Here is a 19,781-nt window from a genome sequence, read left to right as displayed (position 1 = left end):
GGAGGGTAGAGCTACACCTGCAGCCACCCACCCCGCTCACAAGCAGACTGACCCTAGCTGAAGTCAGTCAGACCCCCCGTCCACATAGGTCTTAATCCCTGAGAAATGGAAAAGCTGCCTTTTAGCCAGGCAGGCTCCTTCCCCCAAAAGGACACAGGTTCTGTAAGGGTCAAAAGAAAGCTGGTGCCTCGTAGTCCACCCAGTTCCTGCACTGTCGGGTCAGGAACAATGATGTAATCCCTCGCTGTCGACTATGGTATACAGATATGGCTGTTCCCTGAACCTTGGCAAGCCTTGCTCGCCGATTTTGATCTACCGCTCTTGTCCCTGTGACAGACGAGGACAGTGCTATTAGCAAGACCATGTGATCTTTGTTTATAATTGTCACAGGCAAGAAGCTTGCAGAAATAAAAAACCTTATATGCATATCTACATGCAGTAAATGAAGTAATACCTACCAAACAAAAATACACACTTGAATAGGGACAGGGTGTGCATTTCAAAGCAGATGGAGACAAAGGCCACGTACTCTAGAATACAGCAATTGTTTGCAAACAGCCACTGCACTGAAAAGAACTATTAAGTCTACCAACAGGCCTGAAGTGCTGGCTGAATCAAAGTAAAAAAATAGTTTAAAACTCATTATTACAGAAAAGTGGAAAAACTAGTGCACTTTTTTGTTCTGTAAATTTACAATCATATAGATGTCAAAACATGAACATGGGGAATATAAACACACTTCAACTGCCATAGCTTTGCCTAAAGAGCCTTACTTAGAATTTGTTTCATGCAGCTTAGGCTGAACTGTCTAATGATAGTGCATTACATGCTTTTTATATTTCCTTCTTTTCAGACAAATGTGAAAAATACATAATTTATTGTTACAGTTTCAGACTAAACTGGCTAGGGTTAACTTGGTTACTTGGCAGCAAAGGGCTTCTGCAGCTCCTCATAAAATAAAGTTATATACCGTAGCTCTTCAGACAAATTATTTATTAGTTATGACTGTGAGGAACAACATTTTCTTCCATCATAGATTACTTAATATAGGACTAACCTTACTATGAATTTTAAGGAAAGTTTTTTATATTTCAGGCATTTTGGTTTGTTGTTTATAGGCCTTGGTATGACAGAAAAAGAATATCTTTTAAAACCTATAAAGGTTTTTCAAAATTTGTTTGCCTGAAAACTCAAGTATTTTTTGTTTCTCAAACTTACAGGGAGAGGAGGAGGAACAATTAACTAACACTGTCATAACTACGGCCAGTTTTCTGCTTTTGTATTTTTCTCCCTTTTTATAACAGCTGTTTAGATAACCTGGTATACGTAGCTGAAAAGAAAAATCACAGCTCCCCAAATATTATGCAATTTTTATTTCCATCCCTCTTATCTACAGATCTAGAACTGATAACAGCCTTTTCAGAACCTTGGACCCGATGGATTTTTCCCTAAATTAAAAGTTTCAACAGAACAAATAGGGAAAATGTGTTAAGACTGTAACTGACAAATGACAGGTTTTGAAAACTCAGAGGTTTTAAAAAATAGAAAGTACAGGAAAAAAAAAATATTAGTAAAGAGATTCCCCCCCGAATTCCCCCCCCCCCCCCCAAAACATGCACTATATGAGGAAAGACACACTGAAAGGTTTTTGTTTTTTTCTTAAATAACATCAGACCTCAGCTCTGTTGAAAAACAAGTGCAAGTTGAGTAGAGAGATGTATATGCAAGTTGTTTCAAAAATACCGGCCGCGTCAAATGTGTTATTGTGTCAGCAACGCTTAAGTGCGGCTTTAAAGAAGGAAATCTCAGTATTTGTTAGTGTGGGTTCACATGTTCTTGTGAAAGTAAAGTGCTCTACTGGAAAATTACCAGGTATGAACAACAGACAATTTAGATGCAATTCAGCATCTAAAGATGCAATTTAGTTTTGTGTTCAGGTAGTAGGGCAGTGTGTTAGAATCTTCATCAAGAAAAGATATAGTTGTTAGAGTTACGTTTTCTAACCTTTGTCTTTGCTGAATTTGTTTTGCTTTACAGACTAGATTGAATGTACTGGGATAACAGAGTCCTCACTTGGTAGTTTTGTGTGTATGTTTTTTCTACTTGAGCAGGAAATACACTTCTGGTTAGAATTTTGCTACATTTAGTAGGCACATTCTGACCAACCTTTTTGAAAATGTCTTCTGAAAGATATTGCAATTACAACAATGAAGAATTCAGAGGGAGGGCTGCAACTCATCCGTCTGTGCCTGCTTTGGAATGTTTTGTTTTTAAAACAGTTTTTTTTCTGCTGTTCCTCAATTACTTTTTTTTTTTTTTTAGACCTTGTGTATCTCAGTGGCCATGAAAGTTCTCCATATTTACTGCGATGCCCTAAGTCAAATCTTAATTTGATTTTTTGGCTTCTGCTTCTTCCTTCTAAAGGCTACCTTAGAAGGATTTTATTATTCTTTATCAGAAAGATTTGACACAAAAGACCATAGAGAAAGAGATTGAACTTAATCTTGTGATTCCAGTTTCACGATAAATACAACAGATAATAAAATGCCTCTGCAACATGTAGAGGTCAGTGTTCAATAACTAAGGGTGCCTCGTGCATCACCACAGGACAGCAATTTTCACAGAAGCCGTCATAGCTTTATTTAGGCTGAGGGCCAGACCACGCAAGGGGGGCAGGAGCCTAGAAGGGGAATTGCTTACTTCCCAAATTTTCCACTCAGGCAAGTGGTCAGATAACACAAGCGTCAGCAACTACGGAAAGCATTATAAAGAATAAATAGATAGGCAAGGCCTTATGAAGTACATCATGGCAGCGGGATTTGACTGAGATGGTGCTTCCCTATGACACTGCTCTAAATGCAGAGGAGGGGTGACCAGTAATTTTAACCCACTGGTTCCAGTCGAGCTTAGTTCCACAGAGACTGAAAATCACTGCTGTGCACTGGTATTTCGTGGCCCCAGACCAGTAACTAGCAAACAGCAGCTCCAAAACACGCCCTGGTCCTCAGTGGGCAGACTTGGCACGAGAGCTCGCTAAAGGCTGGTATTACTAAACAGTGGTGGCTGTATTTTTTCAGTTGTTCAAGAATAGGGAAAAAAGAAGAACTGCTGAAACACGCTGCACAATTTGCATCACCTGGATCTTTGTATTTCACATCATTTCTGCCTAACAATCATTTGGCTGTCTGACCTTGGGGGAGCCTCTTTCAGAGACCTCAATCTGCCAAATCCCAGTATGCAATGAGCCTTTTAAAGCACGCAGCAACAGCCAGAATTAGAATCAGCAGAGAATAGGACAGAGGAAGACAACAACTTGAAATATAACTCGGGGGACTTCCACAGACCTCCTAGTCTACCCTCCTGCCCCGAAGCAGAGTAACTGAGGTATACTTATTCCTCACAGATATTTGTCTAATTTTGTAAACCTCTGACAAAAGTCATGCTATGATCTATGTAATTTGTTCAATGCTTACCTATTCTGACAGTCACAGTTTTTCCTAATAAAAGTAATCTTTCTTTCCTGCAAAACTTCTATTCTTCCATGCTTGTTGTAAACTTCTTTGATAATCATCTTTAAGGGGGGGGGGAGGGGGGGGAAGCAAGCATGCTACCTGTTTCCTTTAAACAAAAACTCATCTCCTTTAACCTTTCATTTTTGCTTTTCTCGAGGCCCTTAGAAGCATCAGAATTATCCTCCGGACCTTCTTTGGGCTAATTGCTTACACGTCAAATATTGTTCTGACTAATTTATTATAATTTCAAGGGCAAATTTTGTCAGGGTCATTTAATACTGATAAATGTTTCTGGATAGTCCTAAAGCCTGTTCTTTCTCTGTTCTGGCTTGTATTCCTTGTTGATTACCTTTAGTATCATCTGCCACAGTCTTTTTTGGCGATGGCAGAAGCAAAGGTGGCAATTTATACCGCAGCTAACACTGCAGCGTTACAAAGCAAACACCGCTTCAGATGCAGAATCTCTGCAGAGCAGCATTCTCTGTGGGTACCCCAGTTCGGAACAAACGGTACGGGCGTTAGTTTTGGCCTCTGCACAGCATTTCTTTGGGGAGTTAAGTAGTAGATTATAATTATGTAAACTGGAATTTAGCCAGGGCAGCAGGGTCACTCACCTCTAAGGTTGCAAAAGACATTTAAATAATACCCTGAACAGCTCAGGATTTTAACTACTTTACTAACTTAGCACGTAAAGGGGAGAACTTGTCACAACAGAGTATCTTCAGAAGAAGAAATCATTATCGGATGGCAGAAATCATGAATGAAATTTGTAAAGCAACTCAGCATGAAATCCTGACTCCAGAAATCATTGACAAAGCACCCTTTGACCTTGTAGTCCAGGCTCATGAAGACGTATAACCACCAACAAGATAAAGTACTAAATCTTAAAATGCTGCTATAAACAGTGTTCTGAGCAGTATGTTTGGTTTGAAAGGGAATGTAGTCCAAGCTACTTATAAAGAATTTCTTAATATTGTTCATAATACACAAAATGAAGCCCTTTAGGTAAATAACACAATGTGGCTGTAAGGAAGAGTTACCACACAGCTCTGGGAATGTGCGTATCAGCAGTTTCTGAGGTTACAGGTTTCTCAAATGCTTTGAACACGTAAGCGGCCACCATGGAAAGAGGCATTCCCACCTTCCAGCTAACATCCGCTGCTTGCTTCTGCATCACCTGTGCCAACACAAGCTGTCATTGCCTTTGTGGGGAACTAGGCTGGGGGAGAAAAATCTGGCCTACAACGAAACCAGATAATACACAAATAAATAGTTTAGGATGTTCACAGAACTACAGCCAAGTTCCACTGAGAACAGGGAAGGGCTTTTCTTCAGGAGGTTTCTGTATGCTCAGGAGATGAGGTTTTAATATTATATACCCACAATCCCACTCTTTTCTCACAGAGCCTGTCCCTTGTGCTAGGAGAGCCACAACCACACCTAGACCATTCCTGAGAGGTGTTTGTTTGATGTGATACACGAGACACCTCAGCTCCGATGCAGCAGCTCCCCGTTTCCCCTTACACCCTCTTCCTCCTCTCCCAAACTAATGGGCTAAATAAACAAACTTCAAAGAAAGCAGTGGCCTGCAGTTCAAAGAAAATACTTCTCGCTTGATACTAGCATGGCATTAAACTGTTGAGGGGGAATCTTTTCTTAGCTTCTAAAATGAAATCAGTTAAAGAATTACGAGTTTTTTAACATGTAATGAAGTATCATTATTGGAGCCGTGACCTTCATCCTCTGTTGACCTTCACAAATACAGCTGTGTTGCTAAGAATTAGGCTTATCTTTCAAGAACAGACACCGCAGCCATAAACTCATCTAATTTCTTCATGAGAGCAGGAACAAAAGAATAGGTTTTGAGATAGAAGGTACTACCCAGAAAAGCAAGATTTTTTTTTTTGGCCAATTTTTCAAAATGTCTGTCTTATACTGCTAACTCCCTTATTTTAAAATAGCACAGAATTTAAATTATCTCAGCCATAAAGCTGGTTATCAGTTTCTGTAACTGATGCCTCAACTTGTGTTTGTTTGCAGTGCTACTTAGTTTATTATATTTCTAAATTTGAGACTGTGATCAAAGCTTCAGATATCTCGGCTATTTTATTTCCTTTAGTGACCAAAGGAGTTTTCATTTCTTCCTCAAACCGGCAAACCAAGGCAACAAACAAACAAACTCCCCAACATTATCTGAGATGCCATCTCTTTCATTTTTAGCCACCTACTTTACAAATAATAAAGAAGAAGTAACTTGGCACTCTTGCAAAGTTTGTTACTCAAAGGCAATATGCAATTTTCACCAACAAAGTCGAACACTTCTGCAATGAAAAGTTTTGTTCAGGTTAAGGTTCCTCTGTGCTTTGAGCTTCCCCAGGGCCCTGCTCGTCTCTCGCATTCGGTTCTAGTTCTTCTAAGGAAGAAATACGGGGGAAAGTGGAGAGATCTTTCACAGTCCTCTTACTTTCCCACTTTGGAAATTAAGCTTAATGTAGCAAGAAGTTCAGGGGATTCATTATAACTATGTTAAATACGACTTCCCAGTATGAAAGACAACTAAAAGATCAAAGACCGGACTTGGAAGAAGAATCGGAGTGCGTTTGTCACCCTCTGCTATATGTATTGCAACCGATCAGGAGCACACGCTCTGTCGCGATCACGACTGCAAAGACAGTGAAGCGCAAGTCCCAAAGTGCATCGCTTTAGCCTCCTTATTTTTCACGTGAACCGAGAGAGGCTGCAGATTGCTCTATTTCCCATGTCACGTCAAAATCAAAGAAGGTCAAGTATTAAAAGTATAAACAAAAGTAAGAAGGAATGCATATACTCTTAGTACAAAGAGACTATTTAAACCCTGAAATATCCCATACTGAAAAGAGCCCTTTTTCGCTTGGCATAGTGCAAACGAAAGCTGGATTTCCAAGAACTATCACATATGCTAGGAAAGGAAAGTTTTCATAGTGCTTGCTCCATCAGTCAGTACAGTATGTTATTTCTGGTCTGAGTATTCTGTGAGTAGACTAGGGATACAGTGACAGTTTATCTTTCCTTTTCTATGTGAAATCCACTAGCTGATCTCAAGGATTAAATGGAAAGAAAAACTCGCATCACTTGCAAAATAAAAAACCACTTCTAAATCAACTGCTTCAGATGAAGCCAGAAAACCACCCTGAACGCACATCAGTGCAAATCACCTGGAAGCAATAAATAACAGCTCTCCAGTTAACCAGCAAAGAATGTTCCAAAAACATTTCAACTTTGAATAATGCATTGTAAGTAGAACTACTTACAAAACAACTAAAGATGGGCTGGGATATACAAATAGTGGAGGTTTCCTGCTGCCCTTCTCAGCTCAGTAATAAATCAAGCCATTTACATAGTTGAGGCAAAACAATCCGCTAGACCCTGCAGCAATGCTGCAAAGATATATACTATATATATATATATATATATAAAAAATAGAACCATCCTTTCGATCTCAAAGATGGCTACCAGTTCAAGTATGGACATGTCAAAAGAGCGAGCTACCTATTTACAAGAAAAAATATTCAGAAGTTCTCAAGCGTTTTTTCATACTACTTACAACCGCATGATGTAGAATACAGAAATCCTACATTGGGAGAAATATATTTTAAGCAGTTTATATGCTTAACTCAAGCAAGAATGAATCTGCAAAGACTCACAGGTACCTGCTCAGATTGCAAGAGTAGTGTCAGCAAGAAAAGGCACAGCAAAGGGGAACTGACAAAAAAAAACAAAAGAGAGAGAGAAACATGCCTAAAAGCTTTAGGAAAAAGAAAAAAAAAAGGTTCTATGCTCATGGTGACTCTCTCCTCTTACCAACTGCTCATCTCAACTAACTTTCTGTAGTGTAACCTCTCATCCAACAGGGTTTAAACTGACCAAAGGGTTCAAAAGTTATTTGAAAGGGGAGGGGAGGGAGACACACAGAGAAATTGCAGGAAGTTTCATTTTTCTAATGGAACCCACCTAGAAATCAATTCTCTCCTGTTGTGTAACTCTCTACTAGTCAATCACGCCAAGTCGGAGAGGCGGCTGCTGCGCCTTTCCCCTGTGCTCACGCACTTGGCCGCCTGCGGTATTGGGCGATGGAAAGTGATCCGGGTGATCATGCACTAATGCGCAGGGACCAGAATCCCACATCAAGACCCTGCTGACCTATGGAGTTTAAAATATATTCAACAAAAAGAAATCTAACAAATTTGGTCTAGATCATTGTTTCTAAGTAAGAATAATTAGGAAAAGCAGAAAGGAGGCTTCCTGCAGCTGTGTCAAATGGACTTGAAAAGTTACTAAAACTTTGTAATCATTTTATGACAGTAATTCAGATTAGTACAAAGATGTCCAATCAGAGACAACCCAAAAACTTTGCAAGTCCCCCCCAGCCGATCAAGCAATAGAAAACAACACTATATAACAGATTAGGTTTGACTGTGGGCAACAATTACTCTTTTTTCTTTTTTAAAGGAAAATTTCTATTTGTGTAAGGCTCTAGGTTCTGTGAATTTGGAGCAAGCTATTAACAAGATAATTAAAACAACAACAACAACAACAACAGAGATCAAAACATATGAAAGTAACCGGACAGCAGATGCTAAAGAGCACTCTTAAAGAAGAAATTTATGAGACTTCAGTAAATCTGCAGGAAATAACTATCAGGTCTATAATCCTCCAAATTGATGATCACAGGAATAAAAATTAAAAAAACCAAGGATCTTTAAAAAAAAAAAAGGAAGAGCTTTACAGAGAAGTAAAGGGTCTCCAAACGAAGATACAGATAGCATCTGGGAACTGTTGGGTTTTGCTTCTGTTTTAATTTCCACGTGCAATCGAGCTCTGGTCATCACGTCTGTGGTAGTAGTAATTGAAGGGCAGTTTGCTTTTGCACAAGCAAAGCCCTGGCAGGAGTAGTGAACTTCTGTTGTTTTCAAAGCACGCACACTTTTCCCATTCACAAGTACTTGCTGATCAAACAAGATGCTATAGACATGAAGCATTCACAGCTACTTGGTACTGGATATCCGTCATGAGATGTGGAACAAGCCATTGTGCTCCGTTTAATGTGCTAAATATTCATTAATAAGAAAACAGAATTGAGCCATAGAAGCAGGCCACGTTCATTAAGGATCTAAACCATAGGGTTGTTTTAGACATCTTTTTTAAAAAGATTCAAGAGTTACTAAGGAACCACATATCTAGACTAATGAAAACATGGCTCTGATCTAAATAAAGTTTAAAATATGAACAGCTTGACAGACCTCAAAAAACGAAATCTTTTTATGAGTCATTTGTTATAACTTTTTTCCTCCATAGGAAAAAAAAAATCTGTCCGCTTAACAATAGGGATTAGGTTAATTTTCTTAACATTCTACTGAACTAATCACTTTAATTGTAATTTTCTTTCAAGTTTTATAATAGCTGTAGGCTCAGATCTATAGAATTTAGTAAGAATGAAATCAGCAGGGTTCCACAGAAATGATCTCAGAATCTTTAGGTGTTGTTATTTCTCAATAAATTAGAAGAATAAGGAATTTCATAGTAAACATTCAATTTAAAATGATAAATTGAAAAGTCTACCTTTTTATTAGATCCAGTCAACATTAATTATTTCTTAAGTAGAATCTGAGAGGTACAAAGCAGCTTTTTTTTATCTTGTGTTCATTTTCCAAATCCAGTTTGACTATTCATTAATGAGATCACACTGCAAAGAAAGAAATATCAACCAACCCACTGTACAAGTTTGCTAATCCTGTATTTACTACTTGCTCAAACTATCAAAAAGGTCAGGCGTTTCATGTTTATAAAGAAAAATTAGCATAAAATGAAGGAAATAAATATATATTTAAAGAAAGAAAAACTAGAATATTAGAAATCTTTGGAAAAACTTGAACGATTTGGAAATGGTGAAGTGCCCTGTAGGAAGGTGTTATTGAGAGAGATTAAAAAGAAGTGAGTATTTCTGGTGCTATTTTCTGTAAAGCAATAGTGAAATAGGGCTACATCGTGCATATTTCAGATCAGAGGGGTTGAAAGGCACAGGCAAATATTATGTTGGTCCAAGTTCTTTTGCTTCTTCTGACTAGGTGAAGCCTGTCTTGTGCTATGGGGGGTGGCTGCTGCTTAAATACAGCCCAGAGGTCGCCCGGGGCAAAGGGGGGTTTGTGCATGGTCGCTGACATAAGCAGAGATGAGAGTCAAAAGCAAATTTGTTGGGTTTTTATACTCGGGGCCTGTAAGGCCAAATACATATTCCAGATACGGCACTGAGCGGACCCTATGAACATATTTGTCTGTGCATTTTGCTGTCACACTGACGGAGACAAGATCCATCTTAAAAGCAATTACTGGAAGCTCAGTTTTATTCGTTTTATGGCTTCAAGGGTAAGTTACACACCAGAAGGCAACAACATCAGAAAAAAACCCAACTAAAACCCAAGCCAATTTCCCATCCACCGCTGCCCCCCCCACCAGTTTGGAGAGCAAGAATATTTGTCATTTGAGATTATGGGCTTTGAAGAAATAAGGTTTGTCAACCCGATGTGTTTCGTTTGCTCACTTTCCGAGTCCCTCATGAGAGGAGTAAAAACCAAACAAACATATGAAACAGCTGTGTTTGCATTTAAACAAACATTAATTGATTGAAGTAATGAGTAACCTCAAAAATAGTTTAGAAAGTTCATAGCATCTTCAAATATTTGTAGACTATTAGAATTTAACTAATTTAATTATGTATGTAATCTTTTATTACAACAGTATCTGGAAACAAGGAGGGGAAGGCGCACCACATGTGTACATCTAAGTGTAATGGACAGAAATAAAAGATGAAATGTGAGTTAAATACTTTGAAAAGTTTTCTTGACAGTAAATCTACCTTCAGCCTCAAGTTTCCAGAGGGGACAGTTCAGTTACACTTCTGCTCTTTCAAGGGAAAAGAGAGGAAAATATTGTAGAAGCAACCTGACAGCTGTGTCTCTGGTTTACTCCATCACTCCACCTCCTGCAAGTCTACTGATACATCCAATAGATATATGAGCAGATGTTAGTATTTACAGCATATTCTCTTTAGAGAAACAGGACAAGTCCTAACCGATAGTTTAGAGAAGGTATGCAGACACTGTCAGGAGCCCCAAGAATGGTTCGAAGGAAACACAGCGCCCATTACTAATATAATACTATCCCATGGCTGTGCTCAACCAGAGAAGATGAAAAGAAAGGAAGAACATATTTTAGACATGCAGAGTACATCTTTAAAGGAATTTGACATATCAATGGTATATTCCATAGAACAAGATGAGAGTTTCTTACCATATCCTTTATCAAATGTCATTCCTGGGATGTTAGATATCACTGGTTAGACAGATTTTACTAACCACTTGTTCCATTAAACACTTTCAATAGCGTACATTGTTGCACTCTGAAAACAATTGGTGATTCTGAAAGAGGAAATACAACTTTGAGGACTATTTGGTTTTTAATTCATCTACTTTTCTGAACATCTTAGCCAAAAGAAGTTACTAAGAAACAGCCTTCTATTTATTTACCTTAAATTTCATGCCTATAATTAATTTATAATCCTATAATACTCAAGCCACTTATTTCTGACTTTCTTCTTTGGAAATCATAATTAATGTAATAGCATCCTTTTACATTAATACATTAGCACTCCATAAATACAATACAGGGCACTGTTCCATAGCAAAGAATCTATTTCCTTCCAGTATTTTGCCTTGTCTGTAGTTTAAGCAATATCAGCTCCCAGCTGTGGGCTAACAAGAGAAATCAGGGAACTCTCTGCAATGCACCAATATGCCCAGAAACCACTGAGCTATATATGGCAGGCAATTGCAAAACATGTATCTCATTAATTAATACCATGTTTCTGGACTGTACGCTTATTTGCTGAATAAGTTCCACTGCTATTTAGACAATAAAATAAAGTAGGTAATCAGAACCAGATGATATACACAGAACATTTACAATTTGTTTGGTTTAATTTTTCTAAAACTCTGGAGCAGATACTATTATTTTAAAGGATAAAAAGAAAGCAATTCTAATCAAATTTAGCTTGCAAGGAAGGTAGTTTAGCACACTAAGTAAACAATTCCCCCCAAATCAAGCCTTGACTGTAGACACATAAAGCTGTACATGTAGGGAACGCACAGCAGTAGACCGAGGGACACTGAATTAACTAAATCTAGTCAGAGAAACTATTCACTTTGCCAGACATTTAAAGTTGTTCCTACAATACTAGATGCAGTTCTAGCATGTTGATTTTTACCAATCCAAATAAGATCTAAATCTTTCTCAGTCTTTGTTCAGAACTTTAATATCATCAAAGTTACAAACTAAAAGACCTAGTCCTTCCACATGAGTTAGAGCACATAAAGTTAGACTAGTTTAATTTATTGGGACAATTCAGATGTATTAGAAATGACTTACATACAGGTTTGCAAAAATCAAAGACTTCTAGAGCCCTTCAGAGAGTGGGAAATGGAGGGAGGAGAGGAGGCAGAAATTTCATGTCAAGGAGGTAGGCACCACATGTTCTTAATGAGCTTCTGGTTTTCCAACACCGCATATGTTGAAAATGTTCCAGAAGATTGAGCATGTGCTACCAGTCTATTAAGTTTAATGACATTCTTTATCTCCCCAAAGACATGAGTTCCTAGATCTGCCAAAAAAAAAAAAAGCTTACTTGGACAGCAATTCAGCTACTTGTGCGTACATCCATGTGTAAGATTACAAACAGACTCTGTTGAAGCCCATGAGGTCAATCAGACGGAAAAGTTGGGCAGATAGTACCCTTTTGTTAAGCAAAAGTCTCAACTGAACAAACATACACATGATCTTTCTCGGTTCGTGCTCGTAATGCGTAATAACAATTCAAGGTAATCAGGCATGTAATTATATTTGTACTTTGTATCTTTGTATTTCCTAAGGTTGCGTGGCTTCAAAGAATTTACAGCTTTGAAATAACAGTGCATATCTACAGATGCTTTTTCACATTTTCCATTATAAATATACCTCTCTATGCATATGGAATGAATCCTGGTGTGGTAACACGTAGAGCCAGTTCTCAGAGTCTTGAAAGAGACAGATTACCTCATGTCCCTGGGCTGCACTGTCTCCAAATAACATGCATATTATTTAACACACTCACTCAGCACGAGCAGTTATCTACTGCAGTAGTTCCTAAACAAGGAGCGAAGACCTGTAAACGCAGTGGGAGACCCAAACCATTTAATTCTAAGAGAGGGCTCGTACCCAGAAATGATACCATGCATCCACAAACCCAAAAGTGAGGTTGCCACCAAAAGGACGAGGACTCCTGCTTCATGGCACTGAAATCATGTGTAATTTGGTATTAACTTTCTGCATCCTTAGGGAAGCTAGCGCAAGATGTCACTAGACAATATTTCCGCAATCAAGGAATTTGTGAAACATGAGCAGTTATGAATGATTCAAAAAACCAAAAAAAGCCCTCTCTGAAAAGTTTGTGCAGGGACTTACCTAAAGGCTTGTTTCTTGGGATCATTTGGGAAACCATCAGCACTACTGAACAAGTTGAGGCTTCTCTGCTAGAAAAGTTAAGGATCGTGCCGAGAAACTTGTTTCGTGTACCATACTGTTGAAAAGCTTTTAAACCTACAGGCTTTTAAGAAAGATGGGAAAAAAAATTATTCCGTATTTATGTAAAGTATTAGGGATACGTGTAATGAAAGAGGTCTCTTGTACTGGGTGGCAAAGGCCTCTTACTGCATCTCCAGTTGGAGGTACCTATACTCAGAAAAGCAGTAATGCCTCCAAGTACACTGGTGACGTTTCAATGTATACATTTTTCACTTTCACTTCTGGAGAAACTAAAGCAATCCCAGTTTATGATCACAAGCTTAGAAAATATAAAAATAGTGCCAGAATCAAATTATCATGTGAAATTAGGCAGTTTTGAGGCCTGCTAGATCCCAAAGAGTAAAGCTAAAAGCGTGACCCACAACTATTTACGCTACCGAGAATGCTGATCTCACAGGGCAACAATAATATTACTGTGGACAGTACACCAAAGCAGTTTAGAGTCTACTTTAATATTTTGTAGTTTTTAATTTCTCACACATGGTTTTTAAATTTATATTTTTCCATGTGAAATAATTTTTCTTTTAGTTAATCAAAGCTGAAAACCACGCCAAATTTTGCCTTAATCCCAAGAATATATTCTCCAGATCAAAATAATGATTTAAGGGTCATTTTTATTCCTTAACTGTTACTTCAGAAACGTCTGGTCATTGAACCAGTCACAAGTCATGGCACTTCTTTCCTGCTACCAGTACCTAAACCGATGAGAAAGCTGACACAGCAAATATGCTGAGGCTTGGATTGTTTACAAAAGGGGATCTTTCATGCTTAGCAATCCCCACAGTTGTGCAGAGAAAGGACAGTTTGACTAACCACAAAAAACAAAACAACTATTGAGTAATGCACTGTCTTCATTTTAGCGCTCTCGTGTCCAGTTTTTAACATGTTTTTCAGCTTTTCCTTTAAGTTTTCATACACCACTTGTTTAAGTATTCTGCCAAAGAATGAACCACCCAGTAGACAAAGTAAGGGAACTGTTTTTGTAGTTTCACTGGGACATATTCCCACAAAGACCTCCAGGGCCACAGAAAGGACCAAAACAAGAAACAAAAACAATCCTTAATCATGTACTTCCCACAAAGCATACCTTGCGCTGTGTGGCCTCATTTCGCTGAAGCATCTTTTAGACTATCTCAAAGTGCAACTTTTGTTCTAGACAAAATCTATTTTTAGAAAAGAACTATAAAATATCTGAGATGGAGAAAGCGTGAAGTGTGCCTCTCACTGAGTGCTTTTATTTTCCATTTGTGACCTGTGGCCGACTATATGACTGAAGGAAAAATATAGCATTTTTCCTGTTAAAAAATATGCCTATACCAAGGATTTTATACCATTTTTGAACTCCAAAGAGGAAAGACATTCAGAGATTAGCAACATACACATCTCCTTTCATACTGACAAACTGCTACTTGGTTAGATTAATCACAAAAGTAGCTTTAGAGTCTTTGGGGCTAATATGAAACAGGAAAAGTATTTCCTTCCTCTAGTTCCTGAGAGCTGACTTCCTTCACGAGACGAAATATATTTCATAAGGCTGGGCATGGAAGCGGTTCTCCTGCCCTCGGCCGCACCACTTAGCCATCCTGACAGAAAATACATTGTGGAGGAGAAAAGGAAAAGGAAAAAAAAAACAAACCATGCAAATTCACCCTGTTCACTGCTGAAGGAGATCAAGGGAGCGATGACTTCCATTAGGCTCTGGTTGCCTGAAACAATTTTAATTTTCAAGTTTTTCTGACCCTTGGTATGCAAGTTGGCCCTCAGACAGATAGAGCCACTAAGGAGTTTGGCATGTGGGAGGATCAGACTATGCATCGGGGTTAATGGAGTTCATGTTATTCCCCTTGGATTTGACTCCAGCAAGTCTGGCAGTCTGAACACGTCAGTCAGTCTGAAGGCAGGCAGAGATGTCTAAGGGCAACTGAAGAGATGAGAAGAAAGCACGATGTCTAAATTGGACTCCTTAGCCACTTCATTTTTATTTCTCTTTCTAAGACTCCTCTCTTGGGCTGGCCTGGAAAGAAACGCATCTTACTGAAGAACTGAGGGTCTGTAAGTAGAAAAAGAAAACATGGAGATTTACAGTAAAAATATAAAATAGAAATGTTAACAGCACTGTGTAACAAGTAGTTAGACACTAAGAAGAGAGATTTAGTTGTTACACCTGACTGGGATTCTGCCCGAGATGGAGGTTCGGGGCTGAGGGGTGAGGTTTCCCTGTTCTGAGAGGAGCCTCTGCCCATCTAAGTCACACAGTCAGGAAGACAAAAGTTATTTACCTGCAATAGCGTACATCTCTGCTGTTGCCGTTACTGTTACCAGTGTAACAGCGGCCTGGAAAGCAAAATACATTTGCTACCTCAGCTCCTGACCACAAGGAACTGGAGTATGAAAGAAAACAATTTTTGTCTTAGTTTTGTTCTTGAACCTAACCAGGACCTAACCCCATTTAAAAAAGTCAGGTCTAAAGAGCGTTTTAATAAAGGGTTATAATGGAGGTAAATATCATACTGAAAAACAACGACACTCATCTCTTCCCCGATGGAGGCATACAGCTTCTTGAAAGACCTACAAACATAATGGCTCGAACGGATAGTTTAGTGTGAATGCATTACAAAATTGAAGCCATTTTAACCTTTTCGGGAAACAGAAACAACATTCAGTTCACACAAGTTTTGGACTGAGTGTGAATTTCAAAAGCAAAACGTTCACAACTGGCTTTCTGCAAATAATCTGCAGAACCAGCAATTTTCACTGACAGAATTAGGAGTCCCACAGTGCAGGACAGTCACATCACCATGGTGGCAAACGCTGTACACAGTTACAGCAAGTGATCACAGACAAGGCTTTGAGCTATTCTATGATTCAACCAGCATGAAGGTAGTAAAAAATGTGGACAGTAATATTACTAGTTAACACTGAACTCTTATTTTGAGGATGGAGCAAAATACTTGGAGCAAAAAATCGGGATTATTGTGGAATGTTGTCTGTGTTCAACAGTTGTCTATATTGATAGACTCTTACAGGACAATATACAGAACATGTAGATTTTTATAATGTGAGTAATCCCATTTCTGTTTTTAACTCATGTTTTCCAAGTACTTTAGCTGCATCGTAAGCGTGATGTTAAACAACCTGTGCAGAGAGCAGTTTAATCCATTAAGCATAAGACAACAGGCCTGGGGTTTTTTTAAAGCTCTTACCCATAGGAGCAATGCAAGCAGCAACAAGAGTATGATCCTGAGAGGCAAAATTATACTCTATAGGACTAGACCACCCAAATACTTAAAACTGAAATACTTGGAGATATATCAGACTGTAATCACACAGCAGGTAAGGCGTGGAGATGACTGCTTTTATAATTCTTTGCAAAAGTAGAAGGGATTAGCAATAATTAGCAGTGGTCCTTATTCTGAAACAGCAAACCATATTTTCTTTCTGGCAAGCAGCTGAACTATTAACATTTGTAAAGTATACCGAGATCTATCAATAGAAAGCGTACTAGGAGCGGAAAACACATCACCACCCATGTGTTACACAGACCTGCATTAATTTTACTCCTTTGAAACCTAGTTTAAGAACTACATAAAACTTTGATGTAAAGCAAATAATTGTTCTGCTCAAAACACAAGCTGTTTTTGTGCTTTGAAGATGTGTGGCAGTAAAGAGCGGGAAGTCACAAATGATTTCCATGGGAAACAAGTAACTCCACAGTACTCCTATCATTGCTCAGACATGTACTCCTGGGTCTTCTGATTACGTTGTGAAAGGATGTGAAACCTCAGAAGTATTATTTCTTGTATATTTTTACATGTCATGAGCACAATGAATGTGATTGCTCCCAGGGGCAAATCAGAGAGCATGCTTATTGCTAGAATCAGAATGCACTACACTCAGGTTTTGATCTATTAAAATAGACTATTTACAGTTTCCTTTTTGAAGAAACTTCCCCCTCCAAAATCTCAATTTTTTTGCACATTTAGAGTTTGATAGTACACGTGTGCTTACATGAGGATGCGCTATTATGCATGGTGCACGTATTATGGTTTTGGTACTAAATAGCAAAAGCTGATATATCATAACCTGTTTTCCCTTGAACATGTAGCTCTCCAGCAGAGAGAACCACCAAAACTTAGCTGAGAAACCCACTTTCCCTGTTTGTAGAGGCCCAAATATTTTAAGGACTTATAAAAAAATGCATTTCTGATGCTGTAGTAAATAAATTGAGTGAAAAATAACTTTCATTCACCAAAAGGCAGAAACTGCACCTGGCTGACTAACTTTAGCAGATGACATGTAAGAAAATGCAATCTTACAGCTTTATAGGCAGACAGACTATATGCTTTTACATACCTTACTGGATTTTATCCTGTTCTAGTTAAGTTTTCATCAAGGACTTCCGAAAGTACCTGAATATCTTTGCAACGTGTTCCTGCTCAGTGCCTCTTAGCAAGACGCAGCCATTTTGCAGCTGCTGCCTGTCATCCCTGCATTTCTGGCAAGTGTCTCTATGATGTGACAAATAACTTTTGGCCCATAATACCAATTCTACAAAACCACTTTCTAATTAAAATGTCATTTGAAAATCCCTTCTTATCCTAGCATTTGAAATGACTTGAAGCTAATATTAGACATATATTTATAACTCATAAAATATTTATCTTCAATGTTAAGCTTGTTTTTTGTTTTTTTTTTTAATTTCTAGCCTGCATTAGGGGAAAAAAAAGTAACTTCTCTGAAGGAGTGTAAACAGGAGCTAGAGGTTCATTCTGGACCATATGCAAGGCGAAAGAGCACATTAGCTCTTTTCAAGGCAAAAATAAAGATCATGTGAGGAATGTGCCAACTTTCCATAGATAACCAATAGACAGCGATTTGACTTCCTAATTGCATTTCTGTTTTTCCGAGGACAGAGGAAAGAGAAGAGCTTCAAGGAAATGAAACTCCCCAACGTCAAGTATCAGCATGATTACATTTGCTATATCTGTGCTGAGAAACGTGACTTTTCTTTCTAAGTACAGAAACAATAGCAAATATTTTAATAAGTGATCCGGAGGTAAGGGGTACCACATGAATTTTCTGGTTCACGTAGACGTAACGGAGTTGGCAGATCCTTGTACTAAAAGTCACAGTTGATGTTGAATAGGCAGTGGAGCAGGCTCTTCAATGGCTAATGCATCCTTGCTATTCACAGCCTCTGGACAAGCAGACGAATCTGCTCTCCAGCACAACCTTTCTTCCAGGCTGCGTGGAAGACATATTTCATGGCTGAGGTGAAGCTCATTACATTAAGCATAGACTTGGTACACTACAGATGGTGTTTTATGCATCACTGACCTCATATCCATATCTTTTTAATATGCATAGAAAATGTTTTACTGTACCCTGCACCTCTCTTTAAGGAAGTATTTCCGCTATTTTGTCAATAAATTAGTTTTTGAAGCCTAACAAAATATAATGAAGGCTACCGATTTTCCATCAAAAGTAGCTTAAAAATTTCCAGTAATAGATGCACCATGACAGGACCATGGCATAAGAACTGAGCCCTGTGTCACACTGTGTTTACAGATGCAGTGCTGCAGGGAGGACGGAGGGGAAAATGGTGAAGGTGTGGACAGGAGCTCTGAGCCATTTCTTAATGAGTCCTTTTAAACTGCTACCACTTAAGTGGAAGCTCAGGGGAGGAACAAGCTCAAGCTAGGATATCAAGCTAAAGATGATCAGCAGGTCTGGATGTTAAAGTAACCTTTAAAGTTGGTTCACTGCTAGTTTATAGAGAACCTTTGTATTCGCTCCGTTAGAGAGCACGACAGCTGAAATTTCCACCTTGTTGGTAGTTGTTAAGCAGAACTTTTCCAGACTCTGACAATTTTTTGTTGCTTTTCTGCGATGGGTGATGAACAACAATCTGTTCTCAAAACATGAGAGCTTCTTTTAGAGTGTTGGTTATTGCAGATAATTTTTTTCTTGTGTCCACTGCTACATCTCAGCCAGTCAACAGAACCTAGGCTGTTTTGAAAAACTTCTTCTATGCATATTTTTCACGTGTAGACTCTCAACTTAAACTGTGTAATTTTCCTGGCTTCTGTTTAACTCAGGAAACAGAACCAATAATGAGCATTCTTACAGGGGAAGAGAGAAATAATTATTTGAGTTGGAGTGCCATTAGGTTCATAAAGCTTAAATTATTCTAGTGATTGCTCCCTATTATTCCTTGCATGTGAAGCCTAACTTAAAAGAGAAACTTGAACTTGCAAAAAATTTAAAAATCCTAACAACTGGATTATTACTATTTTACCTCAAAGCAACAAATTGTTACCTACTTAAGGAGACACAGTACTGTGTTCTGCAACAGCTGTTTTGTGACTTTATAATCAGAATTTAGGTTTGTGATTTAATGCTATTCAAAATATATGTTAGTAATAATAAACCTGTCTTATAGTAGACAACAGACATTTCCTGACCCTGTGAGTAGAACTTCTACTCATGTCAGTAAAGAATCAAAGCCTGCAGTCGGAAAAATGGACTGTTACTCTGCGATAGCTGTAATTGTCATTCTGGTAATACTTTACTAGTAAGACAAGCAATGCTTTTAATTCCTTCTCATTCCTAAAGGCA

At 38.4% G+C, this 19,781-nt stretch overlaps 1 long non-coding RNA gene across 2 annotated transcripts; it reads right to left on the bottom strand.

Annotated features, from left to right (window-relative positions):
- Positions 1 to 13,789: 13,789 nt before the first annotated feature.
- LOC103908567 lies at positions 13,790 to 17,651 on the bottom strand. Of its 2 annotated transcripts, XR_658162.2 has the most exons (3): positions 17,517 to 17,651; positions 15,443 to 15,497; positions 13,790 to 15,213 (listed from the first exon to the last, which is right to left on the bottom strand). It is a non-coding gene; the product is annotated as an uncharacterized LOC103908567 (long non-coding RNA). The 2 variants fall into 2 exon arrangements; XR_658161.2 differs by lacking the exon at positions 15,443 to 15,497.
- Positions 17,652 to 19,781: the final 2,130 nt, after the last annotated feature.

This window comes from Aptenodytes forsteri, unplaced genomic scaffold (assembly GCF_000699145.1).
Source record: "Aptenodytes forsteri isolate BGI_AS27 unplaced genomic scaffold, ASM69914v1 Scaffold318, whole genome shotgun sequence".
Taxonomy (NCBI): Eukaryota; Metazoa; Chordata; class Aves; order Sphenisciformes; family Spheniscidae; genus Aptenodytes; species Aptenodytes forsteri.
This window is presented reverse-complemented; position numbering and strand designations above follow the sequence as displayed.